Consider the following 17,315-nt stretch of genomic DNA (forward strand, 5'->3'; position numbering starts at 1 on the left):
AGGATGGGCTGATGTATACTTGTCCTCTTGGGTTTCTGATTATGGCCATGAGATAAATGTGTCTCAAGGAGCCATAGGGGGCAGATGTAGGCCCGGCCTACAGCCTGGAGGCCAATCCAGCAGAACACATCTTGGGTCTGCCAGAACCCAGCCACTGCAGACTTGTGAGCATGACAGCATGTGCTCATTGCTGAGTCTGCCGAGCTGGCCAGGGACTAGGGGATCACTTGTTATGCACCATTACTGTGGAAGTAGCTGGTTGAGTCATTCAGCTCGTATTCCTGATCTTTCCCAACTATCGTTTGTTGCTGTGAATGCAAGGAGAGGAAAGCTGTAGAATTCTGAACTGTGTTTGGCTTCAAGGCAGACATGGGCTGTGGGAGCTTCTGCCAGCAGAAGGATGTAGTTTGATCCAGGAGAGCTGTGGGATAACCTTCTTCAACATGCAAGATGAGGCTTGAGGCAACTTGTTTTGACTCCCGCATCTTCCACACCTCTGGTTAAGATACAAGACCGAAGTAGTTCTAAAGGTGGGGATTTTTGCCATGCAAAAGGTTCGGCAAGAACATCCCAAACTGTGTGAGCCAGGCCTGTGATCCATCAAGTTCAGCGCTCTGTTCTGTTTTTAAAACAAGAGAAAGGTCTGTTTTATGTGAGAGCACAGAATTGCCCTTGGGAATGTTCGCCTTGGGGAGTTGGCAGAGCTAACCATTATTGAGCATTCTCCATATGCGAGGGCGCTGGGCGAAGCGCTTCCCAGATGCTCGGCAGCCTCCCACCCTCTTTCCCGTAGTAAGCAAACCATGATTTGGTCAGGTAGCAATGTGTTCAGGGGAGGGGGCTCCTTCTCTTCCAGGGAAATGAACTCTGAAGGTCTGTTGGTCCAAACCAATTATAGAATCACATTTCTCCTTCTCTGTGATTGCTTTAGAAGGACATTAGGAGACCCTGGTATGCCCAGTGGATTAAGGGAGATAGAGTGTGTTCCTCTCCCTGACTCTGTCTCCATCACCCTGTAAAGAGGACAGCCAACTAGAAACAGGCAAACAGCCTGATCAGTCCTTCATGAGACTGTTAACCCTTTCAACATCTCTAGAATTCCTGATAAATGAGGCAATAAGTGTTTTTATTGCTTAAGCCTGGGACAATTTTATTGTTATAAAATTGAGACTTGAAGAAGTGAACTGACCTGCTTAAGGTTACCCAACGTGGAATCAGGTTTGAGACCTATGATATCTCACTTGAGAACTTAACTCTTAACCACCATGCCAGGCACCTCTAGAACTAACAACTCAGATCTGAGTAGTTTTCCCCTATTAAACTGCAATGTAATGTAAATCATCCCAATTCTTCTAGAAAACTAGTATGTAGCCCAGTCTCTCAGCAGTTCATCACTAACTCAAGGCATGCCACTGTGGGAAGGAAGGGTGTTTTGGTTTGAGCAGACATACTTTCTAAGAGCCAGCTCTACCAATGAATAGCTGTGTGACAATGGGAAAGTATCTTCCCCCTTCTGAAATACAGAAGCCTTACATATTAATAGTAATTAATAATGGTGATGAAAGCCTACTATGCGCCAGGAACTCTTCTAAAGTTTTACACTTTTAATGCATTAATCTTCACATTAACCCCAGGAACTGGGTTATCATTATCATCTCCATTTTATAGTAGAGAAAATTGAGTCAGAGAAGGGTTAAATACATGTACAAGATTTTTGCAGCTAGTGAGTGGAAGAACCAGAAATAAATCCCAGGTGACTTGGCCCTGGAGGAGACACATTTAAATACCACACTATGCTATCTTGAAGAGTTACTGTGAATATCAAATGAAATCATGTATGCTAGTCTCTGTCACACAGTGCTAATCAATATTTAATGCATTTATAATTATTCTAAAATTGTGCTATATTGCCTTTATGTGCCCTAGAATAACTTTTTATGAGCATTAATCAAACACAGCATCCTAATTCTGTGGTCTGTGATTTAGTCAAATTCTTTCTCCCTGAACTGATTCTATAAACTTTAATCATATCCATTTTCATCTCTAACCTTCTAGAATTCAAAAATTCTTTTCCATTACCAATAAATGAGTTATAATTGCATCCAAATTAGGATTCCTCTCAGTTCAGTTCAGTTGCTAAGTCATGTCTGACTCTTTGAGACCCCATGGACTGCAGCTTGCCAGGCTTCCCTGTCCATCACCAACTCCCAGAGCTTGCTCAAAGTCATGTCCATCAAGTCGGTGATGCCATCCAACCATCTCATCCTCTGTCGTCTCCTTCTCCTCCTGCCTTCATTCTTTCCCAGCATCAAAGTCTTTTCCAATGAGTCAGTTCTGCATTAGATTCCTCTATCTTTTTGGAAATAATTCAGAGATATGGAGGAAAAAGTGGCCATAACCAGCTTTCTCATAATCCAGGTTACATTAAATAGTCTTTGGTACATAAAACCTTCCATCTGTGCTGCTTCATACCCTTGGAATGAAGCTGGAATGAAGATGATCCTCACAGTGACCTTGAGGATCATGTGTTGAAGAAACAGTCAGCCTGGGTCCCTGAAGATCCACAGGATGAAGGTCATGCGACCACTTGCACAGTACAATTCTGTGAACAAGAGTTAAACTTTTAGAGTACTCAAGCTAAGAAGTAAATGTCATTCCATCATTATTACCATTATTAAATTTCACATCAATATGAGATAAGATTTGTACATCTTAGATGGTAAGTGAGAATCGGCATTGTGATGAAATTGCCAAGTTCTGACTCAGTGAGTTCTATTATCAAGTAAAACCCTAAGAGGGGGCAAGGACTCAAAAAAAAAAGACAACTTAAAATTATCACCAGTGCCTGGAGAAAAGCTGTGCTTTTCCTTCCCCAGGGGCTCTCGCTTGAACCCTTTCTTAATAGCACAATGCATTTTCTCTAAATTCTATCACGCAAAAGAAAAAAAGCTTTCAGATTGCTTTAGTTATGTTACAAAAATGGTAGATTTTTTTCCTTCTTGAAAAACAAGAAAAATGACCTGATGTTCATTTACACTCTATTTTATCCTTCATTTAAAGTAAAAGCTTTCACTGAAATCTGTCTGATCATCTTAAACAGCATTTTGGGGGAAAAAATTTAGAAGCACAGATCCAAAAATGTCTAAAGAGAGACAGTCTAAGAATTCAATTTCACAGAAGATGCAGGTGTTAGGGTACATGGCCCACGGAAGCAATGCCTCAGGTCAGGAAGCATCAAAGAAGGAGCCCTGCTCCTCACCTGCTTCTCTCTTGCCATCTCCAGAGCGCCCAGTAGAGTGGGGAGACAGCCAGGTCAAGATATAATCTTCATGAATCATTTTATCTTCTCTGTTCTATAAAGTAATGTCAGAACCCCCCTAATCCTCTCTTACTTCAAATATCAACATAGCCACCAATCTTTAGGTCCCTACGGATATCTCACCAGAATTTAAAGAAAATTTGTTACTTTTGAGTTTTTGAATATATGAATGAATGAATTCACATTAAAAAAATATATTTTGGCCTACTGACTAGTTTCAGATGATAAGTCTCCACCTAATTAAACTGAAGTTAAATTCTCTAATTTTGAGCCTCTTCTTCTTATGGAAAGATTTCAATCACCATTTACTGGTACACTGACATACATAAAATATGGATAACCATCTTTTTGTATTTTCCCAGTCTTTTAACAAACAAGAACATGACTTTGGTTCCCATCTGGACTTCTCTTTTCTGGCATTCTCTCATTTCACTATGGTTGCTCCAACTTAGGGGTCTAAGAGCAACCTTCTCCATTATAATCAATCATTCAATTATGTAAAATACAAAAGCAGTGGGGTAAGATGCTCCTCATGGAGTCTCTGTTAGAGAAAGTCTGGTTGCCTATCCAGTATCCATTCTCCTAGATATCAAAAGCAGTAGGATTCTTTTGGCTCCAAACTTCAAAAGTTTCCAGTGGGGGTTGAGGGGTGGGGTGTTGGGGGTTAGGATTTGAAACCAGAGGGCAAGAAGAGACCAAAGAAAGAGGCCAGATTGGTAGGTGGCAGGTTAAAAAGCAAGGGAACCTACTGGATTGGCCAAAAAGTTCATTTGATTTTAAGTAATAGACATTTTTTTCACCAAGAACTTTATTGAACAACGTATTCACTAACCAAACAAAATTGTTGTCCAATCCAACATATACCTGGTTTGTCTCCAGCACTGGAAGAAGTGTGGCTCTCCCCACCGGCCCACCAGAATCATAAACTTTATACTTAATGTTATTCAGTCATATGGCCCATCCAGACGGTCTCAACAACTCAGTCATTCTGGGGCTGCCTTCTAGACAACTGCTCCCGCTTCAAAACATTGGGCAGAATATATATTTCAGGGACAGGGGACAGGACAGGTAGGCTCCTGTTGCTCAGATTTGGCTCGTGGGTAAACAGGTCACGTCTTCTTGATGACCTCCTGCAACAGACCCCCATCCAATCGGGGATGGGCATGTACTTTGTTCACCTGCCTTCCTTTCTGCTTCTTGCTGCGTTGAATGCCTCCTTGAGGGCTGAACGGGTAGCCATGAGGTGGCCTTGAGAATGGAAGTCAGAAGCTAGACAGGTAGATCAAAAAGATAAACATCCTTGGGTCTTCCAGCAATCACATCACCGAGACTACCAAGATATTAACTCAGAAAAAAAAAAATTCTATCTTGTTTAAATCCCTACAATTTGGGGGTAGGGGCATGAGTTTCCACCTATGCAGCCACAACCAGCCCTGACTGATACAGAAACAAACATGTACACTCCAGTGGCTTCTGATGCTGTAGTTTTGTTCCTCATCAGTTCTCTAAATGACTTTCAGTGCTCTGTGCCAGCAGGTTATGAAAAATATCTTTTGTTTTTTCATTCATTTCCTCGGGGTTTCTGTTCCTGAAGAAATTGCTGGTTTTGTCATTCCACCAATTCAGGATGAGGGTAGAAACACTGGTTTTCGTGGAAAAGAATTATACTCAAAGAATTTATGAGGTTAAATAATAAGAGAGATGGCATAGTGATGCATTTTATTAAAAATAAGCCCCAATGCTATTATAGCAGCTACATAATTAGAGATGAATGTCGCCATGTATGTCAATCTATGATGATTTACAGAGACTGTGACTTGTGCTTTTTCTAACTTGCATACCATCTTTTACTTTAATGCTGACATTATAATATGCTAGGGAACTGACAGGGCTTCCTAGGTGGCTCAGCAGTAAAGAATCTACCTGCAGTGCAGGAGACACAGGAAACACAGGTTCGATCCCTGGGTTGGAAAGATCCCCTGGAGAAGGGCGTAACAACCCACTTCAGTATTCTTGCCTGGAAAATTCCATGGACAGAGGAGCCTAGCAGACTACAGCCCACAGGGTTGCAAAGAGTTGGATGCGACTGAGCACACATACAGGGAATTGACAGAATAAGGGTTTCATTCTTTATCATACTAAATAGCATGACTGAAAGGAAAGAAATACATTTCAGCTTCCTTTTAATTTTAAAGACATAAATAAATAAATAATCCCACATCTTTGTCGATCCAGCTTTGTAATGCCAAACTGAATCATAGATTAAGAATAATGTTGAGCTGAAATTTTGTATTCACAAAATGAGTACCAGGTTAGCACTTTAAGGCAGATAAAAAAATGAGTCAAATTGTACATGTATTTATTGGGTAAATATAGATATTTTATGAACATATATGCATTTCCCTAATATAGATTACCTCCACTGGTACGCATTAAGTAGTAGATTCCCTTATACAAATATGTACGAAGAGCAGAGAACAGCTAAGCCAAGGAACCGATGGCAGTGACTATGTCACAAATTTTAAAAGAAAAATAACTGAGAGAATGTTTTACTTAAAATTCTAGTTAAAAAATTCAGATTATAAATTTGAAGATGCAAAACACCCCCTTTACTTGACTACAGAGGAAAAAAAAATGAAAATGCCCTAAAAAGAAGTAGTCACTTTTGTTTGGGGAAACAGTTAAAAAGAAAAATTAGCTTGTAAGTAGACAATGGAGGGAACTGCCCCCTTTCACGTAAAATGTGTGTTTTGTTATTTGAGCTACGTTGTTGCCACTGCCCCTTCCAAAGGATGAAACAAGGTAAGATTTGCAATCACCCTGTATTCTAATTCTAATCTTACCAACGGAGATAGTAATATTCTCTCCTGTCACCTATTCAAATTAATTTACTAGGAAGACTACTCTTTATTAGGAAGACTAGTCTTTAGTTGTATGGCAGGATTGATGGGCAAATATTTTAAGGCCAGAGAGTAAATATTTTAGGCTTTGTGGCTCACGTGATCTTATCACTATTCAACTCCATCCCTGTAGACTGAAAATAGCTATAGACAGTATGTACATAAAAGGGTGTGTCTGTGTTCCAATAAAACTTTATTTACAAAACAGGTAGCAGGCTGGATTTGGCCCATAGGCTGTAGTCTGCAAACTCCTGTTCTATAGGAAGAAAAATATTCAAGACTTCTTGAACCTTTCCCTGAAAGTAACTGAACATTTATTGCATCATAAATGTCCCATTTATTTCTCTGTGGCATGGAATATGTAGCTCCAATAAATTCTACTAGTGAACTATAAAGAAGTAAGCCCACATAATATAGCAGATCAAAACCAAAATATATTCTATACATGAAGACAAGGAACTGTCTGAACTAGGTGAATATAAGTGAATATAAAATGTGACCCATAACAACCCCAACCAACAAAAACAGACTGGCAATAGCAAAACCTGAAATAATGAAAATCTAAGGAAATCATCTTGCAAAATTGTGTTTCCCATAAAATAATGTTTGGTATATCTAATTGGTGACTATTCAGATTAACGTTTCTTGCAAATATGTGAGAAATTCAGTTGTTAAAATAGCACTTCTCAGTGGTATTTGAATAAATGAAATATAAAACTGCACCCAGCATATAGATACAGAGTTCAGTTCTCACTAAATATGGCTAACAAACACATGCTCTCTGGGGTTTCTCTTCAACTCCATACTTATCCAAGGATAGCACAGTCTCTCAAAAGATGTAAACTGAGTTCCTACTGCATGGTAGGTAATCTATTAAACTCTTAAACTCTATACTTATTTTTCTCTCTTTTATGCCAACATAGGAAGCTTAGCTATCTAGTCAATGAGAATCTTATGATATCATATAGCACCTAACTATTCAACTTGTATTCTACAGACCAGCGACAGCCTTGGGGCACTTTTTAGAAATACAAAATCCTGGGCCCCACCTCAGACCACTGTATCATGGTGTGCTTTTATCCACAAGCCCAAGGGATTGGTCTGCATGCGGGACGTGTAAAGGGCCTCTGTAGTGTATCGGTGTCAGAGGCAAGCGATTGCCCAGTATCCTGGAGTCCTGATTCCAACTTCCTAAGTAACTAGTTTCTCCCCAAAGAATATCTTGGTATTGAGGAGAATCTATTTTATTACACATAAAGTATTGAATCATCACAGTGCCTTCCAGGCATACATCTTTAGCCTCACTCCCTGAGATATGTGTTCTTTACAGAAGAGTTGAAGTCAGCTTCATAGAATGTCACACTTCAAACTTTGATGGACTGTTAAAGTTGAGCCACATATCCATGTTGACTCCACACTCCATGGACAACATGCCAACTGGCTAGTTGCAGATGTTAGGATATGTTTAATGGTGCTGTTGTGGAAAGCTAAGGTTGCACCACATGAGAAAGCTAACATGCTGCTTAATTTCTATACTCAGAGAATTCTTTGTCTTGATGCGATCTCTCTTTTTCATCCCTGAGCATTGGGAGTATTGATTTGTTTCTGATAGTAAAATAACCCGTGCTACTCCAAAAAATTCACTACGTGCTAATAGTTGATATTTGAATTTTTAAATATTGAGATTTTCTGTTTACATAATGATTTGTCTCCTTTGTATGCATTTAATTTCTGATCCCTCATTTAGGCAAAGACATATAAATTTTGGATGAGATCAATTATTATCTTGTTTCATTTTTGGAAGCATTTTTGAAATAATAAAATATGTTCTATATTTGCATAATTTGCATGTTTTATATTTGTTATTCCAGAGAAAGGGCAGAAGAAGGTTGGTCACTGCTTCTTGTGGACTAGCCTTAGCTATAAAGTTGCTTGGCAGGTTTGGGTTCTCAAGAGTGTGAGATTAAATCTACAGATAAAAGTTAGACAAAGAACTGTAGTACTCACACATGGGGGGAATAATGTTTCATGACTAGAAAATATTAGTAATTGCTTGGTGATAGTGATGAATATCTCTGTGTGTGTGTGAGAGAGAGAATGTTCATGTTTAAAAACTCTCAAAAACCTGCTTATTTGGGGAAATATTTGTCTTCATTTTCCAATAAAAACAATGTCATGGATACATTGCTTTTATTTAGATTTTATGTTCATCGAATTATACAAACTCTGTTTTTAAGTGCCAAATGAATTTACAAAGCTTCTCATAGGCGCAACTTCCTGTTCCAACCCCACTCAATTTCCCTCTCTTCAAATATAAGTACTTTTAATCATGTCATCTGATTCTTTTAACAGTTAGCTGCGTATCATTGAACAATAAATTTTGATCATGACTGATTCACTCTGTCCCCTATCTGTTGACTTCTCAATATGGAAGATAAGGAATTTGCTTTTTATCATCATCCTTTTCTCATCTTTCCTCTGCCCTCATTATCCCACTATAAATGTAGGTATATCTTAACTTTGGTTAGCTTTATATTTCATATTTATGTTGTCAATACTAATCATACATATGTGTGTGTATATATATATGCATATATGTATATTACAGTCATAGCTGAGTCAAGCAACTGTCATAATTACTTTTCATTTCCTGTACAATATTATTTTCCCTATACCTTGTTTTATCATTTGGTCAGATTGTTTTTTTACTTACTGCTAATTCCATATAGTCACAGCCTCAGTTACTGACATCTCATGACATGTGGAAACATGTTGATAGTCTCTCAATCTTTTTCATGAAGATGTCTTCCCTGGCACTTCTGACCCTCTCCAATCTGAATCCTCTGTCCAGATCTTTGTTCCACTATCTTCTCAGTCTTTTTCTTCAGAAGATTGAGTGGATTACCTTGCTTTGTTACTGTTTTGGAACTTCCAATTCTTTTCTTCCTCGTTTTTGCTTAACCCTTTGGTTTCAAGAATTTTATCTTCATGAGCTTCCTGAGAAAGTATGGAAGAGAGATATATTATTTGGGACCTGATATATATAAACATATTGATGTTTTCATTCCACCCTTCAAACTTAATTGAAGTTCAGCCAAACTATTTTGGCTGAACAGAAAATTCTAATTTAGAAATTATCTCCTCTCAGAATTTGGAAGGCTTTGTCTTTTAGCTTCCAGCATTAAAAGCTAGTTCTCTTTCTCGATTTTCCTTATGAATAATTTTTTTTTCTTTCTTAAAATTTGTTGGACTTTCTCTCTGCCCTCAATGTTCTGAATTTACAGGAATTTTGGACTTTGGTTTGGGTTATTTTTACTCACTACACTGGGCATCCATTGAGTTCTTTCAATTTAAAAACAGGTGGTGTAATTCTGAGAAATGTTCTAATTTTTTTTATTTATTACTTCCACGTCTCAATTCCTCTGCTTCACCTCCTGTCTTGAATATTGGACTTTCTGGGTTGCTTGTGTAATTTTCTTATCTTTTCTCTCTGCCTGCTTTATCTTTCTGTTTTACATTCTGTGGTATTTTCTAACTTTACCTTTCTTCTCTCTTCTGTTTCAATTTTCCTCTTGCTATCATATTGTGACTTTTAAGGAGCTCTTTTTTTGTTCTCTGAATAATCATTTTTATAGCATCTTGGTTTCATTTCCAATTCCCTCCAGGATATTAACTGACTTTTTATTTTTTAAGTCTTCTGATGGCTGGTCTTTGTTCCTGCCTGGTTATTTCTCCTGCTTGCTTTGTGTCTATCTTTCATAACAGAAACTTCCCACAAACATCTGGTGATTTCTGGCTGCTGGTCTATTTAAAGGAGTAGAGCAAAAAGTGGAAGTAGTGACAGATTTTATTTTCTTGTGCTCCAAAATCACTGTGGATGGTGACTGCAGCCATGAAGTTAAAAGACGCTTGCTCCTTGGAAAGAAAGCTATGACAAACCTAAACAGTGTATTAAAAAGCAGAGACATCACTTTGCCAACAAAGGTCTGTATAGTCAAACCAATGGTTTTTTTCAGTAGTGGTGAATGGATGTGAGAGTTGAACCATAAAAGTAGGCTGAACAACAAAGAATTTATGCTTTTGAATTGTGGTGCTGGAAAAGACTCTTGAGAGTCCTTTGAACTGCAAGGAGATCAGACCAGTCATTCTAAAGAAAGTCAACCCTGAATATTCATTGGAAGGGCTGATGCTGAAGCTCCAGTACTTTGGCCACCTGATGCAAAGAGCCGACTGACTGAAAAAGCCCCTGATGCTGAGAAAGATTGAAGGCAGGAGGAAGAAGGGGGCAACAGAGGGTGAGATGGTTCAATGGCATCACTGACTCAATGGACATGAGTTTGAGCAAACTCTGGGATACAGTGGAGGATGGAGGAGCCTGGCTTACTGCAGTTCATGGAATCACAAAGAATCTGACATGACTTAGCAACTGAACAACAGCAGCAGCAGCAAAGAAAAATAAAAACTAATTAAGACTTCCAAAGTCACGGGCAAAGCTTAGGGAATGTGGCTTGCTCTGTAGGGTGATCAGACTGGAATATTTCCTTGTGTAACCTCAGTATCAATATTTTTAGTCTTATGTTAGTCAGATTTCTAAGCAACAATTTCTCCACAAGTTACTATGAGTATATTTTAAACAAAGCATAAATTCTAGATATCGTCATTTATTGAAAGCTCACTATGACTTTATGTATATTACTTCATGTATTATTATAATAATCATTTTAAATAAGTAACTTTACTATCCCCAATTTAGATGTGAGAAGATGAGGTTTAGAAGGTGTGTTTTCATACTTAGTCACTTAGTGGTGTCTGACTCTTTGTGAGTCCATGGACTGTAGCCCGCCAGGCTCCTCTGTCCATGGGATTCTGCAGGCAAGAACACTGGAGTGGGTTGCCATGCCCTTCTCCAGGGGATCTTCCTGACCCTGGGGTCAAACCCGGGTTTCCTGCATTGCAGGTGGATTCTTTACCAACTGAATCACTGGGGAAGCTCACCCCCTTATCAGTGTCATCTAATTAGCAGCATAGGAGCTAGGACTTAACAACTCAGCTTTCTCCTCTGCATCCTTAAATGTTATTATTATTTTAAAATGTTACAAATATCTCACTCAATACATAAATTCAGTGAACAAAAAGTTACAATAGACAATCAGTTAATGTTCAGTAAACAAAAGCCAAACAGAACTCTGAAACAGAAGGCTACACAAGATTTTAATCCCCAAACATAGCCTGTAGATTGTCACAGGCCTTTGAGTTCAAAGGCAGTTCAACAAGCTGAAGAGATGGAAAATTTGAGAGAAACAAGAATTCTAGTTAGAGCTTTGGATCGTGAAATATTGGAGTAACAGTAGTTTCCTCATATAACCCACTAAGTATATGTTATATACACTATCTGACATTTTTAATCCTGACTAGAATGAGTAAAGGCCTGTAGGTTGCAGAATAACATGAAAGTTTTTTCCTACTTTATGGCTGCTATATTTTATTATAATTTCAAACTTTCTCTTAGGAATGACCATGGCCAGGGTGTATTTTGAAATATCTAAAACCATCAGTGGGATTATAGTCACTGTCTTCTTAATTATATAATTTAAAATTTTCTTCTTTGATTTGTTTTTTTTTAATTTATTGAAGTATAGTTGATTTCCAATGTTGTGTTTAATTTCTGCTGTAGAGTATAGTGACTCCATTTATATATATGTATTTTTTCATATTCTTTTCCAATTATGGTTTATCACAAGATGTTGGACATAGTTCCCTGTGCAATACAATAGGACTTTGTTGTTTATCCATCCTGTGTATAATAGTTTATATCTGATTTAAGTGAATTTATTATAATTATATAGTTTTACTTTCCTAATAATATTTTTGCCACTTTATTTTTTAATTGAAGGATAACAGCTTTACAGAATTGTGTGGTCTTCTGTCAAACATCAGTAAGAATCAGCCACAGGGGCACACATGTCCCCTGCCTCCTGAGCCCCCTCCCACCTCCCTCCCCACCCCACCCCTCTAGGTGGTCACCGAGCCCATGTGTGAGTTCCCTGAGGCAGGCAGTAAGTTCTCACTGGCTATCTGTTCTACATACAATATTGTAAGTTTCCATGTTACTCTCCCCACCCACTGCACCCTCTCCCTCCTCCCCTTTCCTTGTGTCCATCCGTCTGTTCTGTCTGTTTTTCCAGTGCTGCCCTGAAAATAAATTCATCAGTACTATCTTTCTAGATTCCATATATATGCATCAGTATACAATATTTATCTTTCTCTTTCTGACTTACTTCACTCTGTGTAATAGGCTGTAGGTTCAGCCACCTCATTAGAACTGACTTGAATGTGTTCCTTTTTATGGCTGAGTAGTATTCCATTGTGTACATGTACTATAGCTTCTTTACCCATTCATTTGTCAATGAACCCTAATAATATTTTTAATTTTATTTTTTCCATATTTATGAAGATACAGGCAAAAAACTTTGTTATTAACAAAGGCCAAGCAAAGATATATTATTTCCATTGATCTAAATTCCTCTTGGAAGCTCCATATTTAAATGAAGAAAGCATCTACACGGCAGAAGCAAAGGCTTGCAAATAATCCACTAGCTTCCCCGTCTACACACACCTTTTAGTGTTCAGTTATGAATGATTGCCCTATATAACCACCCTTTGTACAAGGCCTGCATTTCCAAATATGATTAAGTTAAGATAACTTTTCTCCCTCTAAAAAATAAGCAAATGAGATGGAAGTTTTCAGAAAATGACATATGTTTATTCTGAATATTAAATCCAATGCATAAAATAAATAGGAGTCTTAAGAATTATCCTGTCATAAAGGTGGCAGAGAAAGGTGTCACACCACCAGTTACTGTATCTGATTTGATTGCTTAGGTTGCACAAGTGAAATATTCCAGATGTTAGAAAATGTAAGTCAGCCAAATTTGTACATCCATAAAAATAGATGACATGTCTTATCCCTCTAAGTACAAATTTGGCTTGCTGTATGCAGATCGCTTGTTGCAGTGGCATGTTGGCATACCAATGTCCAAATTCTGAAACCTTCCAGATGTTTATAAGCCCTTGCTTATTGCTCACAAGACAATTTAGGTCAAGTAGTATGGAAGGCTGAATGCCAAAATGGTCCCAATTCTCTCACTCTCCCTGTGTCCGTACACTGCAATGTGATTTTGGAGCTTCTTCCATCCAGCAGTGGAGTCTTTGTCTACCCCTAAAATCTAGCCTGGCATTATAACTTGCTTTGCCCAGAAAAAAAAATATGCAGAAGTGGCAATAGACTACTTTTGAGCCCAAGCTTCAACCCTGTCTAGCCATGATGAAAATAAGCCCCAGTTAGCCTGCTAGACAGATGGAAGAAACCAGTGAAGAAAAGCTTAGTCATTCCAGCTAAACCTATCCAAAACAGCTTAGAGCCAGTCCACCTCCAAACATGCATTAGAACCCTGCCAAGGTCAACACAGTTGCCTCCCAGCCCATAGCTGACTGCAGATATGAGTGTGGCCAGCCAAGCCAGCTGACCCCATACTCAAAAGCAATCATAAATGTCTGCTTTTTTAAACCTCTGGGTTTTGAAGTGGTTTATAACACACAATTGTAGCAGCAATAGATAAATTATGAGTACAGATACCCCTAGCTTGTAAACCAAAATTTTGCTAAACTTGTTAAAAACTTAAAAATATATTTATATGTCTTTAGTATTCCTTCTCTTTGCAAATCCAGGTTTCTTCCACTTGACCAAAGTCACTTAGGTCATGACTTTCATATTTTCTTTTTAGAAATGCTGGAAGATTCCATTTTCAAAGATTAGAATCCTGACTCTAATATTGATCAAGAGTAACACAACAGTATTTACGCAACAAGAAAATAAACTGACGTTTCAAATATTATGACTCATCATCTGCACTAACCTAAAAAGTAACTTTCATTTTTATGACTTCATTTTTTTAAAAGCACTTCTGGTTCCAGAGAAAATTCAGGAAATAAATTCTAATTACCCTTATTTATCAAATAGAAAGAAAGTCTAAATCTCAAAAGTAAAGTAGTTTTTCCTTTATCATGCGACTTTTCATGACTGGTTAAAATAAAAGCACATTTCCTTTATTTTAATTAAGACATTGCTACTTCATGAGCCCCAGGCACTATTCTGGAGAAAACAAAAGGCAAATGTAAACCCTTTCAAGTATTTAAAATTTATGTTTGATAATTATAGATTATTTAATAACTATATATTATGCAGTTATATTATCTTATAATCAGGTAGCACTTCAGAGACTTCCAAACCCTGGAGATGCAGGAAGGGAAAATAAATGTTTCCTATACATGTATGGAAATACCAAACTTCACAGAGGTAACAAGTTCACAGGGTCATACAGTGGTGTAACCAGATGTATTTCATCCCAGTTTTTAGACATTGCTACCAGAAGCTTGGGACTTCCCTGGTGACTCAGATGGTAAAGCCTCTGCCTACAATGAGGGAAACCCGGGTTCAATCCCTGGGTTGGGAAGATCTCCTGGAAAAGGAAATGGCAACCCACTCCAGTACTCTTGCCTGGGAAATCCCATGGACGGAGTAACCTGGTAGGCTACAGTCCATGGGGGTTGCAAAGAGTCAGACACGACTGAGCGACTTCACTTTCACCAGAAGCTTGAGTCTGACCCTTTGCTTGAAAGAGATTTATTCAGGTCACTTCCTTAATAATCTGTGTGTACAAGTTGCACACCAACACAGCTGAGATCATCATGGCCCAAAAGGAAAAGTCACGCCAAGTAAGTTAAAGGGGAGACTACCGCTGGGTGAGCGGTGTTGAGAATTTTCAAGCTGAACTCACTTGGACACACCACACAGAAGAATCTATTCATGAAGCAATAGACCAGACTGATTCATTGGCTTCTGTGGTGTGTGTTGGTTGGAGTTCATAGGCAGAACAATCTTTGAATAAGTATTTTGTTCTCTCAAAAAAAGAGGGGTAAATGCACTGTCATTTTCAATTAATGAAGAACATCCTTTGATACTAGCAGTGTGGCTAGATTGTGCCTGTACCTCCTGGGCAAAGAGTATGCAAGTTGTTCTTTGGAAGATCTGCGGTGCAGATTAAGGCCTGCAACTCTCTGGAACCCAGGACTGTAGCCGGAACTGACAGCTGCAAACCGTGGAAGTGGTGAGTTAAACCGCGGAGCCATCTGTTTATGCTCCTCGACAAGAACGAGTCACTCTTCCAAAGCGTGGCAGCAGCCTCGTTAGCACAGCACACCCTTCCAAGTACACCGGCTTCCCCAGTCTCCAGCAGGCGGAGGCTGAGTGCTCACGGCAGCTTCACTCTGTCCAGGAAGGCTGGGGGCGACAGGTGCTCCACGCTGTCTGTCTTCTGTCGACCTCCTCGGACCCCCTCCCCGTCCTCCTTCCTGCCCTCCGCCTTGGCCTTCGGGGTGTTAATCTGGACGGATTTATCAACAGAAATACTTTTCTCTTCGTTTTCTGGCTTCTGCCGTGGTATACGCCAGGAAGCAATGCGAGGAAGACAGGAAGGTGAAGTCAGGGTGTTTATTCTCCTGTCCCCCGCCTTCTAGATCTCTTTGAGTTAGCTGGCTCCATCTCCTGAAAACGCCACTCCTGCTTAGTTGCCCTTTTGTGATGCTCTCCCCATGGATTCCGGGAGCTCCTTTTTACCTCTCCAGGTCTAGGAGTGGTAGAAACTCCCAGTTCTGATTGCTTGGCCCAGTGTCCTGCATGCTCCCTTGTCTTCCTCCTTGACCTTTATAATAATAATGTAATAGTCCTTTTATCAGCCTTCCCCGTTTACTCAGCTTGAGTGTGTCATCTACCTCCTGCTGGGACCCCTGACTCACTCTTTGTTGGATGGCATCTCGCTAGACCCACTCAAGGTTACTGTGTTCATTTATTTTGAAACATATGTGACACGTTGATTGCAGTTTAATGAGCCATTTATGTGCTGTACTGAAAAGCACAGAAACTCGGTTTTCATCCCAGTCTTAACGTGACTTAGTTTTGTGACCACAAGCAATTAAATTCTACTTTGAAAACTTTTTTCTAGTCATCTGACATATGCCAGGCACTGGTTAGGATCTGGGAATACAAAAATAAATAACACAAGATATCCACCCCTGTGAAGCTCATAATCCAAAGAGGTGAGGTAAAGACATAAAGATCTTGAGTACATATGAGCAAATATGGGATGGTTTATAAAAGTGTTATGTTTACCTACATGACCTTCAGTGTCCTTGTTCGGTAAACAAACAATGATATCTGTCCTGCTGATTTCATGAGATGAGAAAACAAGTTATTTGGTACAATGGGTGAAAACACTTTGAAAGAATTAAGAATATTCAACAGCAAAGTTATTAGTAGAAGTATTACTATCATGTTATCATTATGCTACTTGCTTTGCTCCTTATCCTTTTATGACTTTATGACCTTCTGTACTGTAATCCACCAGGCTCCTCTGTACAGAAGGTTTTCCAGACAAGAATACTGGAGTGAGTCATCATTTCCTACTTCATCCTGATCTTCCTGACCCACGGATCAAACTTACACCTCTGCTGTATCTCCTGTATTGCAGGCAGATTCTTTACTGCTGAGCGACCAGGGAAGCCCTATCCTTTTAAAATGAAATAATTATAGTGTTCGTTCCTCCCCATCTTTATCAGAAACTTAGGTATTACTTCTCTCTAGGAAAAATTTGACTAGCCTGAATTTAAAGAAGTAAGAATAAACATTTTGAACAGCTAACCTTATGAATTTAGTCTTGTTTTCAGCAAGCAGTATTTATGATAGATGATAAAAATTAACTCACAAAGTAAATGGAATCCTGTTGAGCCACAAATAAATCTGCCCAGATAGGAGTTGAAGACATTGCTTCAACTAATTTAGAAAGTAATTAATAAAGTAGTTTGCTGGTTGTACTCAGGTGGCTTTCCATGAAGATAAATGATCTTCTGTAACTTTAAACTTCTAGCTGAACTATTTGACAAAAAAATTAAGAATCAGTTGTTTTCCTCAAAATACACAGATGTTATGTCTGATGCACAACTTTTGTCTTCCCTTTCTTAAAGCAATATTAGTATCTCGT

This window comes from Cervus canadensis, chromosome 10, assembly GCF_019320065.1.
Source record: "Cervus canadensis isolate Bull #8, Minnesota chromosome 10, ASM1932006v1, whole genome shotgun sequence".
NCBI lineage: Eukaryota > Metazoa > Chordata > Mammalia > Artiodactyla > Cervidae > Cervus > Cervus canadensis.